Source organism: Hypanus sabinus, chromosome 17 (genome assembly GCF_030144855.1).
Source record: "Hypanus sabinus isolate sHypSab1 chromosome 17, sHypSab1.hap1, whole genome shotgun sequence".
Classification (NCBI taxonomy): domain Eukaryota; kingdom Metazoa; phylum Chordata; class Chondrichthyes; order Myliobatiformes; family Dasyatidae; genus Hypanus; species Hypanus sabinus.
In genome coordinates, this window is record NC_082722.1 from 37,884,968 (window position 1) to 37,901,254 (window position 16,287).

The window sequence follows — 16,287 nt, forward strand, 5'->3', positions numbered from 1 at the left end:
TCATCCTCTTCAGCCGCAATGAAAAAAACAAAGAATTCTTTAAGATACTTGAAATCTGAAATAAAAATTGTAATAGTGAAGGGTCATGACCTGAAACATCAACCCCGTAATTCCAAATGATCATGTGTCCAGCTTCTACAATTACGATTCTTCAATTCATGCAAAATCCTATCTCCCATGTCATATCTCATACCAGATTCCACTCTCATGTATGTACATGGAGTTCCTGATTCATTTCTCAAATTTAAATTTTTCTTGCACCTTGAGTTTTTCTTGTGCATTTCCTCTTTGTTTGATCTGCTCTTTGTTACCCCACTGCCTCACCCTACTTCAGCCATTTTGCCCCGGCTAATCTGTAATCCAAAATCCCTTTGCCAAATCTTTTTTGTCTCTTCAGTCCCTTATAATCCTTTGAGAACCATGGTATCTATTTTCCTTATACATCTCCAATGAATCTTTGGTGTAGAAATAATTCTTTATGGTCTTTGCAATCCCATGACCCTTTGACCTCAATGTGTCAGACCAAACATGAGCAATACACCTCAAAATTCACCAGAAAGGCATATCTTTTGGAGAAACACAGAAAATATGGGAAGAACTCAACAAGCTTAGACAGCATCTATGGAGGGAAATGGACAGTCAAACTTTTGGGTTAAGTTCTTGTCCTAATGCTATGATATCTTCTGCCATCAGGCAGGAGGTACTGTAGCATTAAGGCAAGAACTGTTAGGATGGAAAACAGCTTCCTCCCCCAGACCTTAAGATTAATGAACTCCCTGCCACCATCATGCATAAAACACCAGTGGCATTATTCTCATCAGGCCAGGCAGCATCTATGGAAAAGAGTACAGTCAATGTTTTGGGTCGAGACTCTTCATTGGGACCGGAAAGAAAAGGTGAGCAGTCAGAGTTAGGAAGTGAGGGGAGGGGAGGAAGGATCACAAGGTGATAGGTGAAACTGGAAGGAGAGAGGGGAAGGGTGAAGTAAAGAGCTGGGAAGTTGGAGAAGGGAGGATCAGCTAGGACAGGACAGAAGTCCACGGAAGAAAGAAATAGGGGAGGAGCACCAGAGGGAGGTGATAGGCAGATAAGGGGATAAGGTGAGAGAGGGAAATGGAAATGAGGAATGGTGAAGGAGGAAGGCATTACCGGAAGTTCGAGAAATCAATGTTCATGCTACCAGGTTGGAGTCCACCCAGATGGAATATAAGCTGTTGTTCCTCCAGCCTGAGTGTGGTCTCGTCATGACAGTAGAGGAGGCCATGGACAGATATGTCAGAATGGGAATGGGAAGTGGAATTAAAATGGATGGCAACTGGGAGATCCCATTTTTTCTGGTGCTTGGCAAAGCAGACTCCCAAACTGCATCAGGACTGACTGATATAGAGGAGGCCACACCAGGAGCATGGGATGCAGTAGATGACCCCAACTGACTCACAGGTGAAGTGTCGCCTCACCTGGAAGGATGGTTTGGGGCCCTGAATGGCAGTGAGAGAGGAGATGTAGGAGCAGGTATGGCACTTGTTCCACATGCAAGGGTATTGGGAGATTGGGTCCCACCAACAAGCACATCTTTCCCTGCTCCCGCTTTCTGCTTTCTGCAGGGATCACTCCTATGCAACACCACTGCCCATAAGACCATGAGACCATTAGATAGAAATAGGCCATTCGGCCCATTGAGTCTGCTCTGCCGTTCAATCATGGACTGATCGAATTCTGCCAGTCAACCCCACTCCCCTGCTTTCTCCCCATACCCTTTGATACCCTGGCTGATCAAGAACCTATCTATCTCTGCCTTAAATGCACCCACTGCCACTCATGGCAACAAATTCCACGGATTGTCCATTCACCCCTCCCCACTGATCTCCCTCCTGGCACTTATCCTTGCAAGTCTGCCCACTCCCCACTAACATCTTAACTACATTCTACAGAGACATGGTTGAGAGTGTGCTGACCTTTTGCATCACAACCTGGTACTCCAGCTGCAGTGCTGCTGACAAAAAAGCCTTGCAGAGGGTGGTTAGGGGAGCAGAGAAGGTTATTGGGGTCTCCCTACCTTCTGTCCAAGACCTCTTTTAGAGTCGATGCCTCCAAAAGACATGATACATCATTAAAAACCTCTCACACCCTCTCCATAAACTATTTGTTCTCCTGCCATCAGGCAAACGTTACAGGAGCATCGAAACAAAAACCACAAGGCTACTAAACAGCTTCCTCCCACAGGCAGTCAGACTGCGAAATAGCTGCTCTACCTAACTCTGCTTTGGACACTTTTAACTTGCACTGGACACTTATAACTTGACTTTAACCGACATGTGGCTGTTCTGTTTTACTATTTATTGTTGTATTTACTATTTATTGTTGCGTTTGTTGTGTTATGATTGCACTGCCCCTGGGAAACGCTGTCTCATTCTGCCCTGCAGAGCTGATGTATGGTTAGAATGACAGCAAAGTTTTTTGAATCTTGAATCTCCAGCAGGATCCCACCACCAAGCACATCTTTACCTTCCCCCCCCCCCCCCGCCACTTTCTGCTTTCCACAGGGATCACTGCCTACGTAATTCCCTTGTCCATTTGTCCTTCCACACTGATCTCCATCCTGGCCCATCCTTGCAAGCGGAATACGTGCTACACCTGCCCTACACCTCCACCCTCACTACCGTGCAGGGCCCCAAACTGTCCTTCCAGGTGAAGCGATGCTTTGCTTGTGAGTCTGTTGGGGTCATCTACTGTATCTGGTGCTCCCGGTATGGCCTCCTGTATAATGGTGAGACCTGATGCAGAATGGGAGACCACTTCAGTAAGCACCGCCAGGAAAAGCAGGATGCCCCAGTGGACAGCCATTTTATTTCCACTTCCTCTTTCCATTCTGACATGGCAGTCCATGACCTCCTCTACTGTTGCGATGAGACCACACTCAGGTTGGAAGAGCATCACCTCAAGTCAAGTCAAGTAAAGTCACTTTATTGTCATTTCGACCATAACTGCTGGTACAGTACATAGTAAAAATGAGACAATGTTTTTCAGGACCATGGTGTTACATGACACAGTACAAAAACTAGACTGAACTAAGTAAAAAAAAACAACACAGAGAAAGCTGCACCTTATATACCATTTGGGTAGTCTCTAACCTGATGGCATGAACATCGATTTCTCAAACTTCCAGTAATTGCCCCTCCCCTCCTTCACCTTTCCCCATTCCCATTTCTCTCTCTCACCTTATCTCCTTATCTGCCTATCACATCCATCTGGTGTTCTTCCCCCTCTTCTCTCTTCCATGGCCTTCTGCCCTCTCCTATCTGATTCCCCCTTATCCAGCCCTGTATCTCTTTCACCAATCAACTTCCCAGCTCTTTACTTCTCCCTTTCCCCCAGTGCCCCCAGTTTAACCCATCACCTTGTGTTTCTTCCTCCCATTCCCCACTTTCTTACTCTGACTCCTCATCTTTTATTCCAGTCCAGCTGAAGGATCTCAGCCCAAAATGTTGACTAGATTCTTTTCCATAGATGTTGCCTCACCTGCTGAGTTCCTCCAGCATTCTGTGTGTCTTGCCTGGATTTCCAGCATCTGCAGATTTTTTTTTAATGAGTAGCGGAATGGTGTTAAACTTCTTATTTTTCGACTTGTGTCAAAAATTATTTGTTAACTTACTAGTGGTAATTGTACTTTCATGTTATGTGAGTGAGTTATATGTAATGTGTTGTGCAGCTTGGTCCGGAGTAATGTGGTTTAGGTACAGTTGAGTGACAATAACCTTGAACTTGAACTTAAGATCCTTCACCTGAACTGCAGCCCTGGGCATATGAAGGATGTTAACCAAAGTGGGATTGTAGATTTCCCTCCATAGATGCTGCCTAATCACTGAGTTCTTACAGAACTTTGTGAGTTGCTCCAAAATTTCAGCTTCTGCAGTATCTTGTGTCTACCTATTTTAAAGACATGGAGGCATGCCTAGGAATTACCTGAACTTGGACAGGAGTCTCATGTATGCTATAAAATTTACCCAAACTTCAATACTAACATTCTGGGCCCTGCAGACTGGACGATCTCATGTCCATCTATATATCACCCTTGTCCACTGCCACACTGCCCACCACCCACAGCACACTCCTTTGAAACCTCTTGTGCAGCTCCGGAAGATCTCAAGATCAGGTAACAGCTCTCATTGCCAACTATCTCGCCCAACAAAGACAGAAACACAAACAACTGCAGATGATGGAATCAGAATTGGGACAATAAACAGCTGGAGGGGTTTAGCAGGTCAGCATCTGTGGAGGCAGCGTGATAACTGGCATTTCAGGATAAGTCACTGGATCGGGACTGAGAGTGCAGAGGAGAAACAGCCAATATTCAGGTGAGTAGGAGGGCTGAAATCGGAGCTGACAGGGGATTGGTGTATTGAGATGAAAATGGTGGTGATGAACTGATTGTAGGGGTGGGAAGGGTGAAGGTAGAGGGTGCAACTGGAGGATGCAAGGTGAAAAGTACAGGTAACCATGGACTGCAGATTCTCAAATATGATAAGTATGGAAGATGTTAGGAGGGACCAGCTAAGAGAAGGATGATGGACAGTTTGAGCCAGTGGGCGAGGGGATAAAAGGCCCAGTGGATTGTATGTGGACAGTCGGCTGATGGAATCAGATGGGGGTGGAGAAACACATGGAATTGGGGAATTGGAAATAAATGTGGGGGCGTGGAAGGTGAAAACCTGGATGGATTAGATGGTGAGCAAAGGTTACAGGTTACCTGAATGGGTAATACACTACCCAGGTGGAATACTAAGCTCTGTTCTTCTAGTTTGTGTTGGGCTTTAGCCTGGGGACGCAGAAAGCTGTGCACAGACAGATTAGTGCAGGAACAAGAAAGGCTGATGAAATGGCTTACACCCAGCAGCTCAAGATAGCCACTAAAAATTAAACCCAGGTGCTCAGAAAAGCAGTTGCCTAGTCTACACTTGAGTCATTGATGGAAAGGAAACCACATGCACTGAATGCAATAGACAGGCTGGGGAAGGGGCACATATGTCTGCGCCTCACCTGGAAGGGCTGCTCAGGTCCCTGGACAGTGGTAAGGGATGAGGTGTAGTGACATGTCTTACAACTTGTATGGTTGCATGGGAAAGTTCCAGAGGATGGGTAGGAGTGGATAGGAAGGATGATTGGACCAGGGTGTCAGTCATAGAGACTGGCCTAAGGATAATCGCTAATGATGATACATACCACAATATTTATGTTTCAAGTTCTGAAATGGATCAAGATCCAATAATTCACCTTGTTCATGCTCTCTTGTGGCTCTCAAAAATATTGTTTCTGCAGGAGGAGTAGACAGTTTCCATTACTATTGATAAAGCTTAGGCTAATAACCAGCATGTTAAGTGAAGAAGCCATGTTTATAGCCATTGTTTCCCAATACAAAGCTCTTGTCCTCATAATGATCTGTTTCTTTCATGCCTCTGCTGTGGTAATTCACTTTGTACAGCCCTGGGCAAGAAACCAAAGGATTTCAAAGTGGAATTTCAAGCTCAACAGGTAAAAGGGTCTGGGGAGGACACAAAAAATAAAGGGTTCATGTAAACTGAGCTTGTTGCACATGTTGCAGCTCTTCCCACTGGAAATTAGCACAATCATTTCTCGCAGCTAAGCCATTTTTAAAAAAAGTTGGCAGATACTATCACTTCATCTCTGTCACCTGTGTAATGAAGTAAACAATGTAGGAACACAGATTAGATCATCCATTATCAAACGCCCCATGAAAACAAGAGAAACCACCTGCAGTTTAACAGATGTTTAATCAATTACTGCAGCTCTTATGAAACGTCCTCCTCAATCCCTCGCAACGCTGGCTATACTCAAAAGGGGTGGGGGTGTGTGAAAACATGATGTGAGAAAGGTAGTAAGCTAGTGGTATTTTTCAGTTTAATGTCTCCAATGTAAAAATCAAACATTTGTAAAACAGTCAAATTTCAATAATAGAAACAGACCCATTATTTGCTGTGAGGTTATATGCAATTTATCTGCTGCAGATCAGTTTATATTCATTAGCAGTAAAATAATAATTTCTTTTTGTGGCAAACTGATCTTAAGTATCTTTTTTTGTAATCTCTCCTTATCTATTACCCTGGAACACCTGGACAGCATACATCAGAATGTTCTTTTATCAACTACAGTTTGACATTCAGTACACTGATCCTCTCAAAACTAATCCATAAGCTTCAAGACCTTGGCCTCAATATTTCTTTGTGCAATTGGACACACAATTTCCTCACTTTCAGACCCCAGTCAGTTCAGATTGGCAACAGCATCTCCTCCACAATCTCCATCAGCACAGCTGAACCACAAGACTGTGTGCTTAGCCTCCTGTTCTACTCATTTTACACTTATAACTGACTTCCCCAATGCCATATTCACGCTTGCTGACGACACTCATGTCCTAGGCCAAATCAAAGGTGGTGATGAATCAGCATATAGACGGGAAAAGACTGAAAATCTGGCTTGGTGGTGCCACAACAATAACCTCTTCTCACTCTCAGCAAGACCAAGGAGCTGATTATTGACCTCATGAGGAGGAAACCGGAGTCCATGGGTCAGTCACCATTGGGGGATCAGAGGTAGAGAGGATCAGCAACGTTAAATTCCTTGGTGCTATCATTTCAGAGGACCCGTCCTGGGCCGTGCTTTCTTTGTAAATGCAACTACAAAGAAAGCACAGCATTTCCTCTACTTCTTTAGGAATCCGCAAAGATTTGGCATGTTATCTCAAACTTCTATAAATGTGTAGTGGAAAGCATACTCACTGTGGCAGCATCACAGCCTGATATGGAAACACCTTCAATGGAAAATGCTACAAAAAGTAATGGATACGTCCAGTCCCTTCCCACTGAGCTTTGGACTTCACCACCTGGTTCAGGAACAGTTATTAACCCTGAACCATCGGACTCCTGAGCCAGAGGGGTTAACTTCACTTGCTCAGTCACTGAACTGTTCCCACAACCTGTGGACGCACTTTCAAGGACTCTTCACCTTATGAACGATATTTATTGTTTGCTTGCTTAATTATTATTATGTTCTTTTTGGATTTGCATAGTTTATTGTCTTTTGCACACTGGTTGTACACCAAGTTGGTGTGGTCCTTACTTGATTCTATTATGGTTATTAGATTTATTGTGTATGCCCACAAGAAAATGCACCTGAGGGTTGCATGCGGTGTCACATATGTACTTTGATAGTAAAATTACTTTCAGCTTTGAAAATTGAAATATAAGCTTTGGTTGGGTTAAAGGAGGGATCAGCACAAAAGTTTTCTGAGTATAGCATTTTGTGTAGACACAGTGAGTTCTAGTAAAGGACTTGGAGTTATGCGGCAGCAGGCAGACCCAATGCTGGTATCTTACCCTGTGCATTTACTTAAGGGTATAATGGGGGAGTGGAAGTGCTGCATATTTCATTGTTGATGCATTAATGAGATATGAGGGTTGCTTTGCAAACTTGGCCAAGTGTTTTAGAGTGCAGTCTGTGAGCTAAAGAGATGAATGAGACAAGATTTTTACTGTGTTGCACCAGTGTCTATATGTCCTTAGTAACAGATGTTTGGTCTCTCTACAAAGATAATGGTGGTGCTGTAAAGTTGGTTTGACCTGTGTAAAAAATACTGAACAGTGCTAAGGAAGTAACAAATGATCATGACTCTTCTTGTTTTACTAGGAGAATGCTTAGCCACGCTTCCTTTTAAGCACATAATCACTCCAAAGCAACTGAAGCCCATACATTTTCCTCACTAATAGCTCAGAAGCCATTTTGCCATAATTTATGGGGACAAAGTTCAAAGTTTTAATAATATTTGGATAATATCTTTGCCTTGATGTCTTTGTGCTTTGATGAATAGAATGTAAGTGGGCACATTTCGATTCAGAGCATGACAATGTAAGTGTTAACAACGGAATACTTTACTCAACCTTTATGGAATGCTTACAAAACAGTTTGCTCATAAATAATAGATATCGCCATGAAGAATAATAAGCAGCATCGGAGAGTACACAGGCTGCGTGTTCATACAGGCCATAAGCAACTGTCCATTTAGTGGCTCCATGTTATTCAGATGAATGAATTTCAAGGAGCAGAATTGTGGTTTAAAGAAAAGCCCTTACAGATATTGTATATATCAATATGAAAAGAAAGTGGTGAAGCACGGAGTTAAACTCAGTGCAGAGGTATATTGCAATTTCCATGTTGATGATAATATTTATACAGCTGAGTATATTATTACCCAAAAAATCTGTTTTTTTTTTCCACTCAGTGTAACTCCCTGATTGAATAGGATTCAGAAACTGGGCATAATAATGTTTAATTTTTGTGAGTTCTCTGCACGCACCTTTTGCAGTAATGCAACTTTAACATCAATAAGGACATATGTCAAATAACCACAATAAATAAAGGGTTGAGCAAGTCACTTTGCATGTACTGATTCAATGCATGTATTGAATGATCTGTGGTAGCAGCCTGAAATGTAATGTATTGAGTTGAATCATAAACTGCAGGAGGGAAGTTTGAAAGGTTTATCAATATCATCTCTACCTCAAAACCTATTCTGGGCCCAACATATTAATGTAAGTACAGAGGTGGCATGACAGTAGCTATATTTTGTTAGGAATTTGAGGAGATTTGGTATGTTACCAAAGACACTCGCAAAAGTCTGCAGATGTACTGTGGAGAGCATTCAAACTGGTTGCATCACTACCTGGTCCGGTGGGGTCACTGCACGAGATCGGAAAAAGCTGCAGACAGCAGTAAACTCAGCCAGCTCCATCACGGACACTAGACTGTCCAGCATCAAGGACAGCTTCAAAGAGTGATGCCTGGAAAAGGGTGCAATCATCATTAAAGACTCTCATCTCCCTGGACATGCCCCCTTCTCACTGCTACCATCAAGGAGGGGGTACCCCAATGTTGACACACACTCAACATTTCAGGACAGCTTCTTCCTTTCTACCATCAGATTTAGGAATAGACAATGACCCCATGAACACTTCCTCAGAAATTTTTCCCCTCTCTTGTTGCAATACTTACTTATTTTTATACATACTTTTTATTGTAATTTATAGTTTTTATTATTATGTATTACAATATACTGCTACTGCAAACAACAAATTTCACAACATGCTGTTCGCTGGTGAGAGTATACCTGATTCTGATTCTGAGTTCTATTCCCCCTGAGAACATGGCCCTGAATAGATGGTTCTTTATGACATACACAAAATTATTGGTTGCTTTCTATGGTAGACCAATACTTTTCCAATAGAACCTGATGTTTGACAGGACTGGTGAGTCAACAACAACAACAACAAATGCAAATGAAACATTGCAATTCCGTAATGTCTTTAACAGAGTGAAACTAATCCAAGGTAATTAAAGCAAGACATGCAAATTGCTGGAGGAAATCAACAGGCCAGGCAGCATCTATGGAAAAGAGTGCAGTCAACATTTTGGGCCGAGAGCCTTCCACAGGTTAGGAGAAAAAATGCTAAGGTGGGGGGAGGGGAAGGAGAAACACAAGGATATAGATGAAATCTGAACAGGGAGAAATGAAATAAACAGCTGGAAAGTTGATTGGTGAAAGCCATGGAAGAAAGAAAAGGGTGGAAGAGAACCAGAGGGAGGCAATGGGTGGGCAAGGAGATAAGGTGAGAGAGGGGAAATGGTGAAGGAGGGAGCATTACCAGAAGTTTGAGAAATCGATGTTCATGCCATCAGGTTGAAGGCTACCCAGATTATAAGGTGTTGTTCCTCCAACCTAAGTGTGGCTTCATTACGACAATGGAGGAGGCCATGGATAGGCATATTGGAATGGGAATGGGAAGTGAAATGAAAATGGGTGACAACCGGAAGATCCCACTTTTTCTGGTGGATGAAATGTAGGTGCTCCGCAAAGTGCCAGGCGGGAGATCAGTGGGGAGGGATGAATGGATGAGGGATCCCTGTGGAAAGCAGAAAGTGGGAGGGGTGGGGAATGAGCTTGGTGGTGGGATCCCATTGGAGATGGCAGAAGATTCAGAGAATTACGTGCTGGATGGGAAGGCTGGTGGGGTGGTAGGTGAGGACAAGAGGAACCCTATCCCTGATAAAGTGGCAGGAGGAGCAGACATATGCGAAACGAAACAGGTGCGGTGGAGGGCGACTTTGATGGTGGAAGAAGGGAAGCTCCTTTCTTTGAAAAAGGATGACATCTCCTTCGTTTTGGATCCTAAGAGCAGATGCAGCTGAGATGGAGGAATTGAGAGAAGGGGATGTAACAGAGTGGGAAGAGGTATAGTCCAAGTAGCTGTGAGTCTGTGGATTTATAATAGACATCAGTGGATAAGTTGTCTCCAGAGATAGAGACAGTGAGATTGAGAAAAGGGAGGGAGATGTTGGAAATGGACTAGGTAAATTTGAGGGAAGGGTGTAAGTTGGAGGCAAAGTAAATGAAGTTGATGAATTCAGAATGGGTGCAGGAAGCAGCACCAATGCAGTCTTTAATGTAGCGTAAGAAGTGCAGGATGGTCACCAATGTAGGCTTGGAACATAGACTGCTGTACACAGCCGACAAACAGATAGGGACCCATGTGAGTACCCATAGATGAGGCCACACTTAGGCTGGAGAACAATACCTTATATTCCATCTGGGTAGCCTCCAACCTGATGGCACGAGCATCGATTTCTCAAACTTCTGGTAATCCTCCACTTTCACCATTTCTCATCCTCTTTTCCCTTTCTCATCTTATCATCTTACCTGCCCATAGCCTCCCTCTGGTGCTTCTCCCTCCCTTTTCTTTCTTCCATGACCTTCTGTCTCTCTCACCAATCTACTTAGCTCATTGCTTCATCCCTCCAGGTTTCACCTATCACCTAGTGCTTCTCTCTCCCCTCCCCTCACCTTTTAAATCTACTCCTCAGCTTTTTTTCTCCAGCCCTGCCAAAAGGTTTCGGCCCGAAACGTTGACTTTACTCTTTTCCGTAGATGCTGCCTGGCCTGCTGAGTTCCTTCAGCACTTTGTTAGTGTTGCTTGGATTTTCAGAATCTTCAGATTTCCTCTCGTTTCCAAGGTAATGAAGGTTAGTTTCATTTGGAAAAACAGCAAGATCTGACAAACCATGGTACTGAGATTTCATTGATAAGTTGGCACAAAGTATACCTAAGCTGCACTTTCATTGATTCAATTGAACAAAACAATCATAACCCAGCCAAAAGAAGCAACATTTGAGGGGAGAATTAGGCTCTACTCACATCTTTCAGAAAAGGCAATTTGGCATTTTTACATAATCTGGCCTGCAGGTGGGTCCATCTTCACCAATGAGCTTGATCTTTAGCTGTCCTCTAAAATAATCCTGTTCCTGCTTCCCAGGTGCTTATTTCCTTTTGAGGAGTAAAGGAACACATTTTCTCAAAATGTTGTATGTAACTGGTTTGCAGTTTGACTAAAAGCCCAGGTGGATCACTCAGATCAGAGCTCAGAATAAGGTTTATTATCTCTGACATATGTCATGAAACTTGTTTTGTGGCATTGGTACAGTGCGGGACATAAATGTGTTATAATGAGTTACAATAAATAGCACAAAAAGCAAAGAGTGGGGTAGTGATGTGTGATGGAGCACGATGATGCTGTTGTAGCACTTCAGCCACAATGGCATCAGTAAACTCCCTGCTGCTATAGGATGGAGTTCTCTCCAGCTCTGGAGAATGTATTTAAGTGGACAGCACAAGTTAGCAAATTTCCATAGGAATGTAGTCTGGGCAGCTTTAACAGCTTATCCTAAAGGTTTCTGCGATACCTGGATTTTCTCCCTTCAAGTTGCAGCTTTTTGATAGAATTTTAGCATCACATTGCTTCACGTGAAGTCTGACTGCACTGAACGTTAATTTCTCTTGCAACTTAATCCGGTGGTGTCCAGGCCACAGACTATGAACGTTCACGATGAAAACTGCATGTTGAAATGGAAATTAGTTCTATAAGATTAAATGTGAACTCTTGTCTATGTCGAACGTTAATTTAAATTATATTGTGATATCTCACAAACACTTCTGGCATAAATGAAAGTTTTAGGCAACCTCATTAAACTAAATTACACATTAAGGATTAAGCTGCCAAAATTTTTAATTCCCCATCGATTTCAAAGTTGTACCGCCATAGTCCAAAGTTGCAACTGCAGAGGTCTGTCCCTTTATTAATGCATTAGTGGAACTTACTGGTGACTTGGGATTCTGAAGCTACCACTAATTCTAGATGTCTGCCAATTAGAACATTGTTGGTGTTATTCACAGCTGGTTTACAGACTGAGGGAGGATGTTCCTGAGGAAATGATCCAATATAGTATGTTCTTCATTAACGTCTTAAGTTAATTTTTACAATTATGAACACAATTTTAAGCGGGGTCACTATTATACTATAGCTAATTTGCACATCACAAACTGAAGTCAGATAATGTCAAATAATACACTTTGATGAGTTAGTAGAGTGATGGATGTTGGACAGGTTACTTTGGAGAACTCTCCTACTCTCTTCTGAAATGTCCCACCAATGAGGGTTGATGAATCATCTGTTTGTCGGATCTTTCAAAAGGCAATGCAACATTCTTTCAATATAAGATCAGACTGAAAAGTAAAAAAAGGAATCTGTGGCACAACTCTTCAGATTCGTGGTTGAATGACTTCTACTCCAGATCAAAAAAGTCTGCGCAGATAGACTAAAATGTGCCTGGTGGGACATACAATTGTGGTAGTTTGGGAGATGATACACTGTTGCCATTGACATGTGTGCTTCTGATGAATGAACTGAATGCCATCCCAAATGTTCTTTCTCAATTTTGAGCAGCCAAAGCTGGTGGGAATGTTACATTTTTCCAAAAAGATTGAAAGTGACCTTGAACTGTTTAAATACCTGCCTGGTAATCTCTTGTAACAATAGAGCTTGATGTAAAATGTCTGGTGTGAGCATGCATCAGGCATGGCCCGCCAAATGGAACTGACAGAGTGTAATTGGGCTCACACTTCTAAGTATGATGGCTCTGGAGAATGAGATAACATTCTTAGCCTGGAAATGGATTTATAGGATTTTGCATAAAAAGCATTGGACATCTCTCAAATGTTTTCAAATGCTTACTGTTCAGGAGTATGTGGCTTACAAGCATTTAGGAAGGGAGAGATCTCTGCTCTCTAATTGACCATGAATGTTGGTTTCAGACCCTGCTATTCAAATACTCTTTCTGATCAGGAAGGTAGGACATTACAAGCGCAAAGAGAGGCATTTTATTGTGCGATGTAGTCTCAAGCAGCAGTAAGCTGTAATAGCACAACACAAAGGTGCTAAATATCCATCAGTATATCATAGACCATAGAACAATACATCAGAGAAACAAACTCTTCAATCCCTGCTACCAAATTACGAGGGGTGATTGATATGTTCGTGGCCCAAGGTAGGAGTCAATTTTAGAAAACCTAGAACACTTATTTTTCAACATAGTCCCCTCCTACATTTACACACTTAGTCCAGCGGTCGTGGAGCATACGGATCTTGGACCTCCAGAAAATGTCCACAGATGGGTGATTGATAAGTTTGTGGCCTAAGGTAGAAGGAGATGAGTTATACAGCTCTCATTACATGCACATGCAGGTCAACTCTTGGAGTGATTAGGCAGAAAGCTTGAAGTTAATAATTCACCTCCTTCACCTTAGGCCACGAACTTATCAATCACCCCTTGTAAATTATTCCCATTTGCCTGTTGTCTACACCTCTTCATTGCCTGCCTGTTCATTCATCTATTTAGATTCCTATAAATATTACTATGATATCTGCTTCTACCACCGCCCTTGGAGGTACAATTTAAACATATTCCAATCATTGTATAAAAAGCTTACCTCACACATTTTCTGTAATATTGTTCCTCTCTCACCTTAAATCTATGCCTTCTATTATGTGATAGTTCCAAGTACCAATTTTGATAGCATCAGAAAGCATCTGGCAAGTATGGGTTCGGATAGGTTATTCAGTGGCCAAGGGACGCTTGGTAGGTGAAAGGCCTTCTAAAGTGTAGTTTTGAGAGCACAGCCATTCTATGTTCCTGTCAGAATAAATGGCAAGATGAACAGGTTTGGGAAATCTTTGTTCTAAAGAGATATTGAGGCCCTGGTTAAGAAGAAGAAAAATCTGTATAGCAGTTATAGAGAGCAAGGAACAATGAGCCAGTTGAGAAGCGTAACATTTGCAAGACTTCCTATTAAGAGTTTGATTCAATAAGGTGATGAATCAGCATATAGGAGGGCGATTGAAAATTTGGCTGAGTGGTGCCATGACAACCTCTCAATATCAGCAAGACCAAACAGCTGATTATTGACTTCAGGAGGATGAAACTGGAGGTGCATGAGCCAGTCCTCATGAATTCCCCTATGTTTTCATTGCAAAGGTTCTGTCCTGGGTCTACCACACAAATGCCATCACAAGGAAAGCACAGCATCGCCTCTACTTTCTTAGAAGTTTGCAAAGATTCAGCATGTCATCTACAACTTTATCAAACTTGTACAGATGCGTGGTGGAGAGTATATTGACTGGTTGTGTAATGACCTGGTATAGAAACACCAGTGCTCTTGAACAGAAAACCCTACAAAAAGCATTAGATACAGTTTTTCCTATTATTAAGCACATCTACATGGAGCACTGTCACAGGAAAGCAGCATCTATCATCAAGGATCCCCACCATCCAGGTCATGCTCTCTTCTCACTGCTACCATTAGGAAGAAGGTACAGGAGCCTCAGAACCCACACCACCAGGTAAAACGGATGGTAGACAAGCTGGAGCTGAGTGTTTACAGGAAAAAGTCTCACACAGACGAGTGCCTGAATTTCCAGTCAAATCATCCAAAGAAGGCAATGCTTGGCATTGTTCGAGGCCTGACACTAAGAGCAAATACCTTGTGCGCAACTAGAGCTGCAAAGGAGGAAGAGTGCAAAAAGATCAGAGAAGCATTCAAAAAAATGACTACCTTCTGCACATAATTGAGAAAGGAATGGAGTGCAACATAGCACCAAAACAAAGGCAAACTCCAGATAGAATAGTGATTATGGCAGCTTAAATGAAAAGCTAAGATGAATTTGCCAAAAATATCATGTATAATTAATAGCGAAAAGTGAGGACACAATTAGAAAAAGGCTAAGCAACATGGCCCCTGGAAGACCTAAAGAACTGTGTCAGGGAGATGTGTACTCCATACCTCTATCACGTTGCCAAAAAGCATATATGGGTGAGACTGGAAGGCCACTGAAGATCAGGGTAGCAGAACATAACAATGTCTCAAAAGACCTGAGAACAGAATGAAGTGGGATCACTGAACTCTGCCTATCATGCTCACATAGACCAAGTTCTGATGAGACCAGGATCCTTGGCAAGGAAAAGAATCCCTACAAGAGAAAGATTAGAGAATCACTAGAGATGGAGCATGTGAGGAACTTAAATGCCGGTTCTAAAGTGCAGAGATAGCTTCAGTCTGAGACCACACATTCCAAAAGATGGTTTAGCCTAAAAACTCGACTAATCAGAAAAGGCCAATTCAAACCAGAAATTGGTAATTCAGAACCAGCCAATCAGGATTGATCATTAAGCCCTGACCATTCCCTGCTCACTGGAGAGGGTATATATGGAACTGTTTCTGGAGGATTTGTCATTGGAGTAACTTGTGCCTGAGGAAGATGGTTGGATTTGTCTCTGTAAGTATGTGACTGTTAAGGCTAAGGGATAGTAAGGGTAAATAGTTATTATCCCTTAGCCATCAGCCTCTTAAACCAGAGATGATAACTTCACTTGACAATTACTGAACTGTTCCCAAAACTATTGGACCCACTTTCAAGGCCTCTTCATCTCATGATCTCAATATTTAAGGCTTGTTTATTTATTATTATTTTCTTTTTGTATTTTCAAAGTTTTGTTGTCATTTGTATACTGATTATTTGTCCGCCCTGTTGGGTGTGGTCTTTCATTGATTCTATTGTGTTTCTTAGCTTTATTGTGAATGCCCACAAGGAAAAGAATCTCAGATTGTATATGGTGACATATATCTACTTGGATAATAAATTTACTTTGAAGAAGGAAATCAGGAGGGCTAAAAGAAAGTACAAGGTTGCTTGAGCAGATGAGAAGTGTAAACTCAAGGGCTTCAACAGATATATTAAGAGCAAAAGGATAGCAAGGGATAAAATTGGTCCTCTTGAAGATTAGATTGGTTATTTATACATGGAGCCAAAAGAGATGGGGGAAATGATTTTT

At 42.3% G+C, this 16,287-nt stretch overlaps 2 long non-coding RNA genes across 2 annotated transcripts in view; one reads left to right on the plus strand and one right to left on the minus strand.

The window, feature by feature from the left end:
* Positions 1–16,287, minus strand: part of LOC132406833 (uncharacterized) — a 46,716-nt gene that overhangs the window by 17,880 nt on the left and 12,549 nt on the right. The window lies entirely within an intron of this gene.
* Positions 1–16,287, plus strand: part of LOC132406832 (uncharacterized) — a 97,677-nt gene that overhangs the window by 17,062 nt on the left and 64,328 nt on the right. The window lies entirely within an intron of this gene.